At 49.4% G+C, this 13,434-nt stretch overlaps 1 protein-coding gene across 6 annotated transcripts in view; it reads left to right on the top strand.

Annotated features, from left to right (window-relative positions):
• Positions 1–13,434, top strand: part of KAZN (kazrin, periplakin interacting protein) — a 1,052,477-nt gene that overhangs the window by 770,534 nt on the left and 268,509 nt on the right. The window lies entirely within an intron of this gene.

Genomic DNA, 13,434 nt, shown 5'->3' with positions numbered 1-13,434 from the left:
ATCTGCTCTCCCTACGATATGAATTTCTCTGAGCATTTTTGTCAGGAGCATGGATTCCTATTATAATCAGAAATAAAAACTAAAGACAAAGAAGATCTGGGTATGAGGGTTCGATGTACACTGCTATTTCGAGACATAATCATTCGTTATCCACAAATTTATGGAGGCACTAACGAGACTGACGTCTTTGCGACACTTCTTGTGAGCTGGGCGCCTTACGTTCGAGATCAGTATAATTTTTGCAACAACTCTGCAATATTGTGTACGGAAGTGGAATCACCCCATTTTATGCCCATGGAAATAGAGGCTTGGAAATTTCAGTGGCAAGACCTTGTGCTTGAATCAACGCTGTTAGTGTGTCAGGGAGTTTCCCGAAACTGGGTCCCTGCAATAAAATGCAGAACACATGACGTAAAAACAAACACAGGATTTCGAGTGGCCTCCCCCCTCCAAGGTCTCCCCGCGCTCCTGATTTTTCGTGTGACCCGCCTAGAGTGAGGGACACAGTGTGAGGTTTCATTATGAGATCCTCAAGGGTAACCTCTGTTTCTTATTGACTTATTGTAATCTGAGAACAGCATGGAATGCCAACTCCAAGGCCCGCGGATGCTTGGCAGGGGATGGAGACCAGCAAAGCTGGATGGGAGTAGTGAATACAGAGAGAGACTGGCTCCATCCAAGGAAAGAAGTTTCCACACAGCTCCAGCTAGTTGCAGACCTGTGGGACGGCAGGCCCCATGTGGCCAAATGGTTTGCTTTTTCAAGAGAAGCTGGAGATTTGGGGTATTGTGAAACCCCCCGATTTTTCAGTCATTGGCAAACTCATTCAAAATGTTCCCCGCTAAGTGCCACCACATAAGGTTGAATGTGGCCCACGGGCAGCCCCCTTTTTCTTAGAGCTCTGCACAGTTCTTCACAGCTACTTGACTTTCCGTAAGAGTTAATAACTTCATTACTAGAGCCCATTTGAGGACCCAGCCCTTGGGTCATTGCCTCATCAGCCTGTTCACTAGCAACAGGAATCAAAGCAACTTTGAGTCCGACCTGTTATCAATAGTCCTCAACTCTCATAAGCGTGGCTTGCTAGTGGCAGCTGGGTTTTGCTCGGGCTAGGATCACCAATATCACCCCCATCTGAATTGTAGAACGAGGTTATTGATCTCAGGAGGTTTGGAAAGTCCCCTGAGCCTGGAAACCGAGTCTTGGTCAGATTTTTACCCTTCCAGGTCCCTGGCATAATGTCTTACCGATGGTTGGTCCTTAATTAGTATTTCAGTGAATGAAATAAAAGCTAGGCCTTCATTTGTTCATCCATTTGGCAAATATGGGTTGGCTGATAGTGGGGTTCCAGGGGTAAATTGCCGACTTGCTCGTTGCTAACAGTCTGGTGGTATATGTAGATGAAGAAGTCACTCCAAGTGTGCCAAGTTGGGGATGAAGCTAGAGGATCCTAAGTGTAGGAGTGCGCCTAACTCAGCTTGGGGACCAGAGAAGGTCTCTTTGAGGGGGTGATGTGTAAACTGAGAGCTGGAGGTGGAACAGGGACATTGTCAAATGAACTGTACAAGAGGGAGACAGAGGACGTGGGATGTGCAAAGGTCCTGTTGGAGCCAGCAGTACTGAAGAAAGTCCAGGGTGGCTAGATTAAAGAGACCATGGGACAGAGTCAGGTGGGTAAAGCTGGAGAGGGAGAGACGGCCTGGGCCAGACCATGCAGTGGGCTGTGGTGGGAGTTTCGATTTCAGCCTAAGGCTGAGAGAAAGCAACGGAAGGACTTAACCAGGAATAGGTCATGACTTTGGGGGTAGGGAGGTGGGGGGGGTGAAATAGGGAATGGGGATTAATGAGTACACTTATCATGCTGAGCACTGAGTAATGTATAGAATTGCTGAATCACTATATTGTACATCTGAAACTCATGTAACACTGTATGTTGATTATACTGGAACTAAAATAAAAAACTTTAAAAAAATAATAATAAAATAAAAAACTTAATAAAAAGTATGAAATATATTAAAACATAAAACTTCAGAATATAAAGGAGCCAAGGCTGCTTTCTGAAAATTAGACACATTCATTGCAAACAAATTTTCTCCCATTAAAAATTTAAAAAATATATGAAGGCATTTAGTTTTAAAAAAAAAAAAGTAATGAGGCATGATGATTTGTATCCTAAAAGGTCTTTCTAGCTAAAGTATGGAGAACTGATTTGACAAGGTCCAATCAGAGATAGGGATAATGCCAGGAGTATATGAAATATTTAACAGATAAATTGGGTGTGGGAGATGAAAGAAGGTGACCACCTTGAAAAACTCTAAGGAGGTGGTTCCATCTGCTGGGATTGGAAACACTGTTGGGTACACAACTCTCTGAGGTGCCCTCACTTAGACTACAGTGTGAATGACTTCCCTGGAGCTCTGCAACACAGCCGCCCTGGGAGGAAGGGTTGGGGGAAGGACCAAATTTAGTCTTCAGTTTAACAAAGAAACTAGCAAAATGTCTCCGCAGGCCCAGTTGTAATTCTCTATTATCATCAGACCGGAAGTGGCCAAAGTTAGGAAACGGAGTTTTCAAAGTAGTTACGTCTTAAAGAGAACCAGGCCCCCGGGGTTTCTGAGAGAGAAACATGCATCTTTCGGTCTTTCAGAAATTGCTAACTGGAAACAGTCCCCCATTCTTCCCCCAGACAGAAGCAGGAATTAACTTTGAGACCTAGGATGCTTTGAGGAATTAAGGAAAGGAGAGTCAGGAACCCGGCCAGAGCTCTTAAGATTCCTATCAGGTCTGTGTCCAAACTGAGCCCACAAATGACTGGAAATTCCCAAATCCTGGGTACTCACACACATGGCCTCACCCTTCTTGCTGTCCTCACGGTTGGAACAGGGAGCAGGGGAGTTGAAACGCTGCCAAGAATGACCCGCTATGATGCAACATGAGCAACAATATGCTACTGCAGAGAGGGAGGACCCCAGGGAAGACAGACTTTTTTTTTTTAAGCCTAATAAAGGGATAGAACTACCATCCCAAACTCCTTTAGAAGAATGTCCTGAGGACAAGTGAGACCAGAGATATAAAATCATTCTTGAAAACAAATTCAAGGGCGCCTGGGTGGCTCAGTTGGTTAAGCGACTGCCTTCGGCTCAGGTCATGATCCTGGAGTCCCTGGATCGAGTCCCGCATCGGGCTCCCTGCTCGGCAGGGAGTCTGCTTCTCCCTCTGACCCTCCCCCCTCTCATGTACTCACTCTCTCTCATTCTCTCTCTCTCAAATAAATAAATAAAATCTTTAAAAAAAAAAAAAAAAAGAAAACAAATTCAAAACAATAAAAATAAAATCAGGCTTGAACACAAAAATGCCACGAAAGCAGACGGCATCTCTGGTATGGCTAAGAAAGGAGGGAAGGAAGGGAGCATTGTTCTTTCCCAGATGACAAAAATATTTCATCTGGTCGAGGCAGCAAGACCATGATCTGCTTCTGATAGCCCAAATCAGTCTTTCTCTGGGTCTTTGAATATTTCTGTTCTCATCCTGCATTCGACGTTTTTCTCAACGAGGGAGTCCCTTTGGGTCGGGGAAAAAGAGTCTAGAACAGTGATTTATCAGATTCCCAATGACGCGGGGCAAGGCGTTCAGGGTCGAGCCCCCACTGCCCTCAGCATTAGAAGGCGTCCCAACCCTTGTGAGTCCCACTTCCCACCCATTAGGATGGCTTGAGCCAGAAAGACAGATGATCGTGCGGTTGAGGCTCTGGAGAGACTGGAAGCCTCGTGCCTTGCTGGCGGGGTTGGGAAATGGTGCGGCTAGCTTGGAAGACAGTCCAGTGGCTCCAAACAAGGTCACCTCCACAATTGTCAGGAGTTAGGACTTCAGCATATCTTTTGCAGGGGGGACACAGTCCAGCCCCCAGTGATAGGAGAGACAAATGACGGATACACCATCAAAGAAACGAACATGATCGTTTTGCACGTGCCACAGTGAGTTAGTGCCTTGAATGTAGCAGGTTAAGTGAGAGGAGGCTGAGGGGAGCCTGAGAAGTGCCCCCTAAGAAGTGGGTGACAGCGGAGCCGAGACCCAAATGACCAGGAGGGGCCAGCTCTGCAAAGAGCCGGGGCAGCTGGGGAGAAGACCCTAACGGGCAGGCCGGACAGACAGAGCGTGCGCAGAACCGCAGCAGGGGTGCGTGGTGGGGGGAGCGCGCAGGGGTGCATGGTGGGGGGGGCGCACAGGGGCAGCAGGTGGGGCCTCTGAGGCTGCGAAGGGCTTCAGACTTCATTCCAAGTGTGCCCAGCAGCCACCAGAAGTTACAAAGCAGGGAAGTGACATAGCCCGATTTGCATTTTGCAAAAGACTCCTCTGGGATGTTCGCCTTGATAAATATATTTCACCTAATAACATTAAAAAAAAAAGAGAGAGAGAGAGATGACTGCGGATTAAAACCAAACAAATAAAAACAACCCCTCTTGGGTGCTCTGTGGAGAAGCAAGCTGATGATAAATATCTGTAGGCTGAGCGATGACAGGCCCACAGTGCGCTCGATCTGTCAGACCATTTTGTCTCTTCGAAGAACTCCGAGCAGCTGGTGATTCAGACCGTAGCGGGGGTCCCTGGAAACCTCTGCCGAATTTTGGGGGAGTCTAGAGTGGGCTTGAGACCCCTTTCTGACGGACCAGATATTTCTAACCACGGACTGATCTTAAGAATTGATCTAGGTCCCCATTACTCAACCTCAGAGCCATCTCCACCAAGAAAGAGAAAGCTGTTCATTGCCCCCTAACATTTCCATTTGGGGCTGGGGTTTTTGGTGCCTGGGGTTTGGGGGGCCCAAGAAGATTCTGCACAGCTGAGCTGTCTGTCTGCCACCCCTTCCCTCGACCAAGAGGACAGAACTTCCATGGGCAGCCTCTTCACCTGGGGCCTGTGGGAATGTACCCTGGAGGGTCCGGCGGGTGGTCCAGGTCCCGGGTGGGTGGCCAATCTGGTCAGATGGGGGAGGTTGCCACTTCCTGAGTGTGGAAGAAGCTCAAAGAGATTAGAGGCACCTGCCCTGCCTGCTCCACCTTCTGATCATGAGCTGGCCTGCCAAACTGCTCCTCAAGACAGATGTCCCCAGTGCCTCTGAGCAGGGGCCACCCCGGAGATGCCATGGTTTGGAATGGGTCTCACCAAAGCCGTCCTCCCCACAGGGAAAGCAAGGACCTAAAACAGAAACACCCCTTCGGGAGAGAGAGATGCCATCCTGGCTCCACTGCAGGAGGCCCACACGGTCTGGCCCCCCAAGCCTCAGTTTCCACATCCGGAAAAATGAGAAGCTGACATTGACTCTGCAGGGTCTTGGGGAGCTGGAAGTGAGGGAAGGTGCCGCCAGCTCTCTTCCCCCCCTTTCCCGTCTTTGGATCCTGCGAGTCACTGTGGCCGGGGCTTTGGTGCAGTGGGCTTCCCCGTTGGCATCATTTAGCCTCCCAGAGCTGCTAACGGGGCTCCGCGGGCCGTGAACCTCCATGGCTGCTCTCTCTTCCGCCCAGCCAGGCCCGGTCTCCTCACCTCCAAAGGTTCTTGAACAGATTCTTGATCCCGTCTGTGATCTGCACATCATGACCGGCTGCCCAGGGTCCTAGTACACGTTCTGTCTCTGGAAGGCCACCTGGCGCCAAGCCACCCTCCGTCCCTCCCTTCACATTATGGCATTTACTGAGCACCCCGTGAATGCCCCATGGATCAAGAGCAGACACGTGCCTGCCCTCATGGAGCTTCCAGTTCTGGGGGACGCAGACCTTCGAGAGAGCCGTTGTGTCCCCTCACATTTACAGACGCCCTGGGGCACCGAAGAGGCTCCAGGATGCCTTAGAGTAGACCGATCTCGATGCCTATAGCAGCTTATTTGACCCTCAACAACCTCCATCCAGCATGGGAAGCAGGGGTGACCCATTTCACAGACATGAAAAGTGAGGACCACAGAGCTGCTTTCTTCCATGTTCTACTTCCTCCAATATCAGAGTCCTTCGTACCCTATGAACTCGTTTCCAGAACAGTGTGGCAGAAACGGCTTTGAGAACAGCCAATCTCAACTAAGCCCTTCTAGGTGGCCACTGCACTAAGGGTTTTATGGGTGTGCCCTCATGTCAGCCTCCTGGGGGCCCCTTTCCTCAGGTGGCAGAGGAAGACACTGAGGAAGGTTAATGAGCGTGCCCATGGTCACCCAGCTCAGGAGTGTGGGGCCTACAGGGACGGTCCAGGTCGGCCTGGCTTTGCCGTGCACCCCACGTGATGTGGACAGAAGGGAAGGCAGAGCATGAACACCCCGCACTCCTAACACAGAGCTCAGACAGCTCTGGAGGAAAGAGAGGCCGGAGGAGAAGGTGGCACCAAGGGGAAGATGAGGACATAAACCACTTGCCAGAGGGAGAGAAGACCAGTTGTGAGCTCTTATGCCCATAACATACAGCCAGATACTCTGCTAAAGCTCAGGTATCCTGAGACCAGGACCACGGAGAAAATTCTCCTAGAGGGAGGGTCCTTCTGAGGTAGTCACAGGGTCAAGTCTTCACGCTGAAGCAGCTGAGGACGCCTGGGCATGTTTCCATGAAGCCCCCAGGTGGGCTCTGTTCTGTGTGGTGGCCACACCGCTGTCCCAGCCGGCCGTTCTCAGCCCGCAGGCCCACAGTGAGGGAAGAGGTGCAGGTGGGTGGGCATCCCTGGTGCTTCTCAGGAGATGGCGGAGACCCACGTGTCCAACAATGGCGTGGGACCCACACCCCACCACTCGGGATCTGTCCCCACTGCACCAACCGCCGCACTCAGCCCAACTCCACGCTCTGCGTCCGCACCAGAGACCACGTCTCCTTGGAATGCCTTTGCTTCTGCAGAGTTTAACCTGCTGGTTGCTGTCCAGGGTAAGCTAACGGCCTCCATTCATCGCGTGTCCCCTACACATCAGGCATTCTGCTAAGCACATCATCGTATCTCATTTAATCTTCCTAAGAACTCTTTGAAGTAGACATTTATTTTCTTTATTGCTTTGATTTGATGGTAAAACGGAGTCTCTGAACAGTGCCCCTGGTCACACAGCTAAGAGAGAGCATCTGGATTTGAACCCAGGTCCAGCTGGCCCAGACTCCTCGAGTATAAACCCCCTGAGGCCACAGTCCCTGCCCCCTCCCCCCATTCCTGCCAGGAGTGCCCTCTCGCTCAGTTCTGGGACTTGGTTCATGTGACTGCCACATGATCTGTCCCTCCCTACTTCTCCGGCCTCATGACACCTGCCTTCTTTCTGTACTTCCTTCGTTCCTTCCTTCCTTCGAGCCTGCTTTCTGCCCCTCGAACTGGCCACGCGTGGTCTAGGACGTGGTGATTGCTCTTCCCTCTGGGACTTTTCTTCACCAGCCCTTCTCACCGCTCTGCCTCCTCACCTGTCTTTCGGGTCTTGGTTCAGCTATCCCAGAGGGGCCTTCCCTGCACCTTGGCCGAAGCAGCCCCTTCTAGGCACTGCGGTCACATGACCCTCTCTTATCTTCAGAGCACTTTCCTAGAGCTGCAGTGATCCTGTCTGTCGATGTACCCCGTTCCCTTCCCTGCTCCCCATCCCATGGAAGGCGAGCTTCTTCGGGGCAGGAGTCTGTGTTGTACTCTGCTGAGCCAGCCTACCCAGGACAGCACCCACCAGATTCTTGTGAACACGTCTGATGCTTATCTCTGCTCTGCAGTGGAACTTCCAGGTTTGCTCAGAAAGCCTTTGCTAAGCCCCTTGGGAGTGACCGTTGGATTCCACCCAGCTCCAAGCTGCTCCCTTAACTTCCGGGCCACCTTCAGCCCACGGCAACTTGTGAAGAGCTGTGCTCTTAAATGTGCTTCTGGAGGCAAAAGTTCAATGCCAAAGCCACCTTTCCCTTTTTGTCACAGCCCCTCATCTGCATAAGGTCCTGAGACCACCCCCAAGGAACACACACGCTAGGTATCAGTCATCTGGTGTTTCGGTTCTCTTTTTGGTGCATGACAAACAACCCCAGAACTTTGTGGCTTAAAACAACCATCATGTCATTTGCTCACAATTCTGCGGGTCGGGGATTGGGGCTGGGCTGGCCTGGGCTGGGCTGAGCTGGGCTGGGTGCTTCAGCTTCACATGGGGTTGCCAGGGGTCTCTCATGAGGCTGCATTCAGATGGCAGCTAGACTGAAATCCCCAGGGTGGCTTCACTCGTGTGTCTGATACCTGGGAGCCTAAGACCTCCCCTTCTTTCTCTCCACATGCCTTCCATCACGTGACTAGCTTGGGCTCCTCTGCCGTGGTGGCAAATTCTGAGAATGAGTGTTCCAGTAGAAAGAGGGAACTTGCAGATCTCTTAAGACCCAAACTCAGGAGTTTGCTAGTATCACTTCCCTTGGGTTCTACTGGCCAAAAGACTGACAAGGACATTCCAGATCCAAGGTCAAAGGAACTAGTTTTCACCTCTCAATAGGGCCACACCATGAGAGAAGATGTGAGATGGGAATTATTACTGCTAGCATTTTTGGAAACACAACCCACCACATCTGATTTCCCAATTAGCCTCTTTTCAGACCACAGAGTTTATCACTCTTTGGTGCCTCCCACTGCTAGGAAGAAGGGTGGACTCCACTGGCTTCCCTTTGGGGCTTTCCTGGTGCCTTCAGGTTCCCAGCCTGTGGTAATTGGAGGGTAGCAATTGGAGGGTAGCAACAGAAGCTTCCAAGGGGCTCTCCAGAGCTTCCCGGCCCTTTGCGTGTGCTACTGTCTTGGATGACAAACAGGGCTACCCCTCGCTGCGGGAAGCTCATGAATATATTTACTCTGAATTTAAGAACCATAATGGATTGGCACTGGCTTCTGACCTCACAGAAATATTGAACAAACAAGATGTAGGTCTGCAGGGCAATTGCTTTCTTTTTTATTTCCTGGGCTGATTACTATTGATTATCTGCTGTGCACTTTGTTAATTTCCTTTTGACAGGGCTCTCTTCTCTGCACAGTTCCCGAGAAGGGTTTGGTTTTGTTATTTTTTCCTGGGATTAAGGCGCTATGTATTCTAAACAACCTGATTATTCAACAGAGAATTCATTCGGCTTCCCTTTTTTGGCAGCCAGTTTACCAGTGACCTCCCAAAGCAAAGTGACAGGCCAACACTGTGCAGAAAGTTTGCCCATCTTTAAGACATGCTGCAATGCTGGCGATGGGCATAAATGAGCTCCCCCTTTGCTGATGCTAATTGCCGTGCACCTGGGGTTAATGATAACTTTGCAATAACAGGTAACATTTAGTTTGTGTCAGGCTCACTGCTAAGTGCTTGACAGGCTTTATCTCATTAATTCCCCCCCAGTAAACCCACAGGGTAGGCCCTGGTATTATCCCACGCATTGTAGGGGTCCAAAGGAGAGCTTTAGGATATGGAAAGGATTTGGAGCATCAGAGCCAAACATTTTTTTTTTTTTTCCTGAGCCAAACATGCTTTCTCTTTAGGGCTTTTGAACGTGGTATTGCCTCTGCCTTGAAGCCATGGCCCATTCTTTGCTCTTTGCACCACCCCTCTGTCTTGTCCTTCAGGTTTCTGCTCAGATGTCCCATCTCAGAGGCCTCCTTTGGCCAACCGGTCCCTCCCAGGCTCCCATCTCTCTCAACACCCTGCTTTGTTTTATTCCTAGCATGTATCTCTAACCAACAATACCTCTTCTATTTGGAGAAGTACAGCGTTCTCCTTCATTTTGGAACCGATGGAAGCACTAGTCAGTGGGTCCACTTATTCCTTTGTTAGTTTGAAAACTATCTGTTAAGTGAACCAGCCTCTTCCCACTCACTCATGCACTGCCTGCATGACCTTGGCAAGTTATCCAACTGGTGAGAGGCTCAGGTTTCTCATCTGTGAAATGGGGATAATAATTAGAACCTGCCCCAAAGGGTTGGTGTGAGAATTTAAGCAAGATACCACAAATAAACATTTTAGCTCTTTCATGGCACATAGGCATTTCACAATCAAAACTTAGTGTCTTCTAGACACTAAGGATACATAAACGATATGAAATTTTAAAATAGATGGTATTTAGCGCCCGACACGCTGTGAGCACCCAGGTGATTATTGTGCCTGGTTTTCCTTCTATTCTAAGGACATTGATGAATGATCACCAACCAGGAATGGACTGAGCCCTGAATTCTGCTATTGACTGGGGTAGAAACTGATAAAACTTTAAAGATCAAGAGTATTCTTTATCTTGACTTAGAAATGGACATGGGGAGAAGCTCAGAGGAGCTGGTGTTTCTGGAAGAGCAGGCCCTCTCCTGCATGTCTGGAGCCGGAGTTACAGAAGCTGGAGAATGCTGAGGGGGGTGGGGGGTGGCATGGAGCTCAAGGAGCCCGAGAGTCAATAACCTGCATTAAAAGGCAGAAAACCTCAGTGTCAAGTGCTAAGAAACCATATCCCCATTTTTAAAACTTCTTTTTGACTACCAGATGCTAAAATGAATCATTGAGTTTTCTAAGCAAAGGGTCAACTTCAGAAGAGAATATTTACAACTACGAACATCAGCGCTGACGCAGCCTTTACAAAAGTGGGATCTGAATGGCTGTAACGTGGCCTAATTTATAATAGCGTGCGGAGAAGCTGAAGACTGGGGAGTGCAAACAGGAGGTGGGCTTCTCCGTCTTCAGACAAATTCAAGATTGGATGTGAACGACAAGGCTATTCGGCTCCCCCCCCAGGGACCATCTGTCCCTTTAAAACCCATCAAGGGTGGGAGCAACAATCTTTTGGAGCCTCACTTTCCTGTGTGTAGACTACAAGTAAAACAGCCCCCACCGCATAGCTTGTTCTGAGAATTAATGAGAAAACAATGCAAGGAAAACGCTTAGCGTGACGCCTAGCACACAAACACACTCAATAAATGTAAGCTATTGTTATTTCTTAAATTAATATGAATTCAATCCCCAGGAATAAAAAATCTTCAGTAGTTGTTAGTTTCCCTAAGGGCTGAGCTCCCAGAGCTGCGCTGTCATGTGTCTTCCAGTCACGCCTCCAAAACTTCTAGCTCTGCATCTGGGCAAGTCCCTTCACCTCCCTGAGCCTCAGTGTTGTCACCTGCAAAAGGGACATAAAAGGTCACAACAGTGCCTGGCACCTATAAAGAAGGCTCTCTATGTGTTTGCTATCACTAGCATCAAATTATTATTCGTTGGACCAGCAGTTGTTTACAATGCTCGGAATGAGACTTCCCCCCTCTTTAGGCAAATATATTTACCTATGAAGTGAGCATTCGCTTATTCATGGTTCCGAGCTCCTCATTAAGACTCGCCTCCCATGTGAAAGTGGACGCCGGTAAAAGTGTGTTCTTTCATTTGAGTAACTGAAGAGGCTTATAAAAGCAATAATAAATATACCTAGGTTTCTATGGAAACGATGATCTCATTAGGTTTTTCTTTTAATCAAAGGAGTCCAAATTTAGGAACTCTTGGTGTGTTTCCTGATTAAGGAGGTCATTTGTGGTTTCCCTGTGTTGCTGGAGGAATCCCAGAGTGGAGGCATTCCCCCCAACCTCGTGGCAAATGTTTTCATTGCAGATCATGGCAGAAGGCCTGGCCTCATCTTCAGAGGGGCTCATTTTTCCTGAGAGCCCTGCTAAACTTTGTTTGCCGATATCCCTGTTCCCTCTGGCGGCCCCAGCAGAGAGAGGCAACACCAAGCACTCCGGTCTCATTTCCCTTGATGGTAGCTTCTCAAAGGACTCAGGAGGGGTACCCACCGGAGCCAGCATGAAAAAGAGAAAATTGCTCCCTCGGAATGGCCGGCCTTGAAATGCTCAGCGAAGCCCCAGCTCAGATTGGCTCTAACATGTCAGAATGTGATGAGGCTGATATTTGGAGTTTGCTACTGAACATAGCCGCTGCAAAATGCCATTTCCCGCACCTAATACCTGTCTGGGGAGAGATCAGAACATTTAGTTTTAATCTTAAAGGTCATGCAGGAATTCATCCTAATAATGGAGCCCAAAGCCAGGCGGAGAAGCCAGGGAAATCTCACCAACAAGGGCTCCTTTCTCAGGCAGAGCCGCTGCAAAGAGGAAGAGTCCGTGTGCACAGAGCTGATAAAGACTAACTGGCCTTTTCAGGGTGACCCTGAGAAGCCAGGTGTGGTCAGACTTCTGCTGCTGAACATCCCATCTGCCAAACCAGTACGTCGGGCATGGATGCCTGTGTCCGTGCATTTATTGAACAAAAATTCAACTTTGTGCTAGGTCCTGAGCTAGACCCTGGAGATAAGATATGAAAAGGCACACTCTTTGTCCTCAAGGTGAAAATTGCCTGCCAAGCCAAGGAAACAGAAAAAATGCTAAGAAAGGATCCTACTGCTGTCAATCTGAATATAAACGGAAAATCACCATAGCTCGCCTGAAGAAGTCAGGGAGGGTTTCCTGTAGGAGGTGGGCCTGAGCTGAGCCCTGGCTGAGGGGTTGGCATTTTCTAGCAAGCGGGTATGGTTCCTGGCAGGGAGGGAAGCCTGGAAGCATGAGGGACCTGGGCTGGCAGAGGGTAATGCAAGTGGAGGGGCACGAGGCTGAGTCTGGAGCCAGTGGGGAAATACTGGAGGAACACTGGTGTGGTTTACGCAGAGCATCCCGTGGACCTCCAGAATGCACATTTCTGCCCTTCCATTGAAAACTCTACTGTTGATCAAACAGCACGCACCAGCCACCAGGCTCGGTGTCTCTCAGTTCAAGTTCTTGAGAGAAAGAATCTCTTTCTTTGGATGGCTTGGGGCAGATGTTCACCCGGGATCCCATCAGCTCTGGCCTGATGATGGCGTGGTAAAGACCAAGCGTGGCTGCCAGGTCTTACCTGGTGCTCACAAAGGACACATCAGAGAGGTCCCTTCTTCTGGCATTACAGAAAGTTGCCACACCCCCTCAGCAGGAGCTTCATGTTTCACCCTATCCCCTGTGCCCTTCCTGCCCTGACCTTGTCCAACACCTTTTCATCTCTTCTCCATCTGCCCCCCTGTGGACCTCACAATCACCTCTCAGGTAGCCCTGACAAAGTATTTACCTTCTCTAAGCCTCAGCCTTCTCAGCTTTAAAGTGGACAGGAAAATAAGACCTATCTGATAGAAGTTTTGTGAATATGCATTCAGCTCTTAGCTCTTAAAATCGTTATTGCTTTTACTGCCATTGGTGTCATATGGTGGCGATATTCCTTGCTGCCCAGCTGGGCTTAGGGAAAGATAATAACACAGGGCACTGTGAAGGGGTGGACATAGGCTTCAGAGCCAGTAGTACCTGGATTGACACCTCACCCCCACCACCGAGTGTCTGTGTGACAAGTTACTCAACATCTCTGAGCTTGTTTTTTTATTTGCAAAATGAGAGTAGTAATAACGATCTTGCAGGATCCTTGAAAGGACCACATGACGTTCCTGCACCAAGGTGCTTAGCAAAATGCCT

Source organism: Phoca vitulina, unplaced genomic scaffold (assembly GCF_004348235.1).
Source record: "Phoca vitulina isolate PV1807 unplaced genomic scaffold, GSC_HSeal_1.0 scaffold2, whole genome shotgun sequence".
In the NCBI taxonomy this organism is placed as follows: Eukaryota; Metazoa; Chordata; class Mammalia; order Carnivora; family Phocidae; genus Phoca; species Phoca vitulina.
Note: the sequence above shows the minus strand (reverse complement) of the source record. Positions and strands in the feature narration are given on the sequence as shown.